This window comes from Mastomys coucha, unplaced genomic scaffold (genome assembly GCF_008632895.1).
Source record: "Mastomys coucha isolate ucsf_1 unplaced genomic scaffold, UCSF_Mcou_1 pScaffold7, whole genome shotgun sequence".
In the NCBI taxonomy this organism is placed as follows: Eukaryota; Metazoa; Chordata; class Mammalia; order Rodentia; family Muridae; genus Mastomys; species Mastomys coucha.
This window is the reverse complement of record NW_022196913.1, coordinates 74,815,509-74,820,040: the sequence shown is the minus strand read 5'-3', so window position 1 is coordinate 74,820,040 and position 4,532 is coordinate 74,815,509. Positions and strand designations below refer to the sequence as shown.

General features: G+C 36.9%; 1 protein-coding gene and 1 long non-coding RNA gene across 5 annotated transcripts in view; one reads left to right on the top strand and one right to left on the bottom strand.

The window, feature by feature from the left end:
- LOC116082441 overlaps positions 1 to 2,305 on the top strand; it is a 16,206-nt gene extending 13,901 nt beyond the window's left edge. The window contains exon 3 of the long non-coding RNA XR_004115308.1: positions 2,194 to 2,305. This is a non-coding gene — a long non-coding RNA (uncharacterized LOC116082441). The remainder of the gene's footprint in view (positions 1 to 2,193) is intronic.
- Positions 1 to 4,532, bottom strand: part of Vps13b (vacuolar protein sorting 13 homolog B) — a 564,858-nt gene that overhangs the window by 114,857 nt on the left and 445,469 nt on the right. The gene's annotated exons all lie outside the window — the stretch shown is intronic.

Sequence of the window (4,532 nt, the reverse complement as noted above, 5' to 3'; positions counted from 1 at the left end):
CAGGAAGTCTGTATCCAAAAATCGAGCCTACAATACATTTCTTGGTGCAGCAGAACTATCAACTCTCACCTTAGCTACGATGGAGGTAAAATCCTTTTGATGTGAGGGTCATTGAAATGCAGCCTTATTACAATGAAACCCAATATCTAAAAATTGTTCTTATTTTGGGCTTGTACCACAGTAAGAGCCAAGATTTTAAACTCTACTAAATACAAAACAAACAAACAAACAAAAAGACTTTATATACTCATGTTGATTTAAGAAAATACTAGTAGTGATGTATTATTTTTAAGTATACAGCTAATATGTTTGGAATTATTTAAAATTTATATCGAGAGAAATGTATTTTCACTATTGCTGTAGACGAGCATCTACATAAGACTGTTAGATTGTTCTTTTATATCAAACAGCTTTTATAATACTTATTTTTATTGTTATAATATTTTATAAATTTTAAGGAATACGACAAAAACCATATTGGAGGTATTGAAGGGGGGGGGTCTATGGGAGGAGCAGTCTTAGAAAAGGGGAACAAGAATGTGATTCAATTCTATTTAATTAAAATATGTTTTTAAATGTTAACAAATTCAGATAAATTGAAATCATGTAACTTTTCTCATCATAATGCAACAAAAGTTTAAAAAAAAAGTATGATGTAAAGGTCAAAAAAAATAATATACAGCCTCCAAATCTGAAATCCTTCTTACCCTAAATTTCAGACAAGAAATGTTCTATTTATATTTCTCTTTCTGAGTATTACCTATTTGGTGAGCCATCATTCTTATGTCTCCTTTTACTTCTTTAGACATAGCTACTTCTTGCACACATTTTCGGAGATGGTTTGTGTGTGACTAGTGGGATGGGGAAAGAGTTCAGTGTGAGCATGAGGGCCTCCCATGTCCCAGCATTGCATGAAAGCAGGGAAGGTGCTGCTGTTTATCAGGTGAGTCCCAGGAGGCAAAGACATTCTGGTCTCCTCTCTGCCCCGCCCACCAATGCCAATCCTGCCTCAAGTGTTCATTGAAGGTTGCTCAGAGACCATTTTTACTGACTGCCTTTACCTCCAGTCTGAGGACATACTTCCTTATCTCTGTATTTCTCATGAGTTTTTGCTGAAAGCTTGGCACTTTAATATTTTAAATAGTAATAAACAATATTAACTGTGAGAATCGGATCTGGCCCTTCAGCATGGCCTTCTGTCCTTCCCACTGCAATAGTACTTGCTGCTAGTTATGAACTAGACTTGTGAGGTTTGCAGTCTCTGCTAAGTTTGGATGATTTTGTCCCTGTAAAGTTTCACATAGGGTAACCTTGGTCCTCAGTATGATGCTATAAAGCTGCTGAATTTTCAAAATGTGGAGCATGGTCCTTAGGTCACTGGAGTGTCTTCAGATGGATAAGGTTGTTATGAAAGCCTATCCTGGCCTCCCCTCTCTCTTGAATTTCTGTATTCAGACATGATCACCTGAGCTCTCACCATACCTGAATAAATGCTACTATTATGCCCTTGAGCCTCCAAAACTGATCTGAGTAAAAACTGTTATTTCTATAAATGATCTGTCTCTGTTGTTTTGTTTTGATAATGGAAATTTACTAATACAGTTGTGTAGCCATTAGAGTCTCTGCTTGGTTAGCTCAGTGGTTACTTCATGATTAAGCAGACATTTCCTGAAAGACTGGGTACCAAAAAGCTTCTAGTTATGTGTTAAAGGCTCCTTGAACCTGCTTGGGCATACCATCCACTCCATCTTAGCCTCCACTTCCTTACACAGAACCTCATGGATACAGGTTAGAGTGTGGGTCCTTATTAAGTTGTTCCTGATTATACACACAGTCCTGAGCATGAGAACGGACCTATGCCAGAGGAAATACAGCACTGAAAACTCCATGGAGTTCTTATTACCCAGGGTTTCCTCTTAAGGTTTTTGATGAGTTTACCGTTTATTCTGCCTTTCACTGATTCCAGGTAACTTCAAAATTAACCAATTATCTCTAGTTGTGTTTTATGCATATCCCCAGGGGTGGAGTCCCTTTTTGTACCAGGAAGTTCCTAGTACCTTTGATAGAGTATTTGCTGTCAAATTCTTACTTTGATAACAACTATTATTTTTACTGCATTAAAATGTAGAATTGTATATGCTGCATTTATGACAGCATGAACGTGGTGGTTAAGACTGAATCTATCCCTAACAGAGAACACTAGGAAGACAAGAGAAGTAGGTAAGCAATGGCTGAAGAGAGAAAGCAGATGGACAGGTGAAGGACTGAAGCTGAGATCTGAGCCCAAGATGGCTTTCCCAGTGACCCAGAGATGAGGTATTTATAGAAATATGATGAGCACACAGCAGCAGAAATGTTGAAATGTTATTAAGTTAAAACTAGCTTTGCTCCTATACAATGATAGGCATTTGTAGTTATAAGTGTGTTTGGGCTTACTTTTTTGAAAATAAAGACTATTTTTTACATGCAGTTATTTATAATGCAGAGAAGGAGGCATAGTAATCACACAGAATTATGAAAATTGAGCATAGTTTTTAATAGGTAATAAGAATGTATTTTGACCATGAAATCTGCTTATTTTATCTTTCCACTTCATTGTAAACATCATTCAGTGAGGTAAAATGTAAATGTTTTTAATGTCTAATGCTTCTGCTTATATTTTTACATGTATCTGCCTTTTAGTCTTTTTTTTTTTAAAGAAGGAAAAGCTTTTATACATCATCAGCTAATGGAAGTCACATGGGTATGGATATGGAAACACACACACACACACACACACACACACACACACACACACACACACCCTTATAATATTGGAACCAGTTGAGAAGCCACAAGTATTCAAATGCAGGAAATCATGATTTTATAACATTTTACTATGATCTACTCTTGGGAAACAAAGTTAAGCAAACTCTATTTCTGCACAGGAAGTATTCTGGCATGCAGTTGTGCTGTACTGTGGTGCGGGCACAGCTGTAGTCTTCACCTGTACTGCCCCACTGGTATTGTGGCTAATGCACTGCATCAAGGCTCCTTCCTGTCCGGAAAACCTCTAAGTACAAACAAAACTTTAAGTCCAGATTTTATTTTCCCTTGGTATCAGAATATGGTAATTTAAGAGCCCTGGAAAATACTTTTTAGTGTTTAAAAGGAAATGTGTAACATTCTTTTATCAGAATCTCTGTTTGGGTTGGTTTTTTAGAAAACTTAACATATGACCCAGTTATCTTATCAATTTATCAAGCTACCAGGTTTCAAGCAAATGCAGGTGTATAATATGACATTTTTCAAGATCACATTCTTCCCAAAAGAAGAGTGGTACTGATATATTAAAAACTTCTGGCCAGGCAGTGGTAGCGCACACCATTAATCCCAGTATTTGGAAGGCAGAGGCAGGCAGATTTCTGAGTTCAAGGCCCACCTGGTCAACAGAGTGAGTTCTGGGACAGCCAGGGCTACACAGAGAAACCCTGTCTCGAAAAACAAACAAAAAGAAAAAAAATTTCTGGGGAAAAACTAACTTAAACACACACACATTCACTAAAATAGTAAAAAAATAAAATTAATATAAACTCTAAATTCATAATATACTTTAATCTTATCTAAACATTCAAGAACTTCATTCTAAGCGGTCTACTGTTCACAGAATATGTTAAAGCTCAACAATTAGCTCATTAACTTTCAGTAGGGTAAACATACTGGCCACTTCTTGATAAAGTAGCTATTAACATATATATTCCTCATCACACACAAATAAGTGTGTATAACAATAATAAATGGATTATAACATGGTTTTGTTACCCTATAGAATATACTTAATTTATTAGTATTAATGAATTGCTTCCGTGATGAGAGAAAGTTGGGGACCACGATCAGGAAAGTCCTCACACAGTTCTTGACTTCAGGAAACTTGGAATTGTAATAAAAAATTAGTCAATACCTTGGGTTGCCACCAAAGACTTGAAATGTGTTTTAAAATGTATTTTTTCTCATGATGTACACATTCCATAGCTTTCTGACAACCCTGGATTGTCTTCATAGCCTGAGTGAACACAGCATCAGCACCAGCTGGAGAGATGGTGACAACAGTACACCGTGTTCTACAGAGATGCCCACAAACAGTAGCCTTGAGTTTGCTGATTCTGATGGGAAGATAAATCATTTGTAGATAGCAAGAAGGAGAAAGAATAAATAAAAAACTAAATATGCAGGACACACACATGGCTGAGTATGGGGCAGACTGTATGAGACGCTCTAACAGGTAAGAAGCCTGGCTGACCTCAGGCACTTTTGGGTAAACATCCTAGGAGAGTAGCTTGGACTCATCAAAATGAACTTGTCTGCAACTTTCAAAGGAATTATCCCCAATTCTGGTCCCTGGCTCTTTCTGCAAAGCAGTTTCCTGATTTACACTGCACAGGCCTTTACATGCATCAGTTTATCTCCTCAGTGTTTCCCCACTCTTCCCTCTTCCATGCTCATTACACTTCCTAGAAAAGCAAAAGCCCCAAATTCTTTTTTTTTTTTTTTTT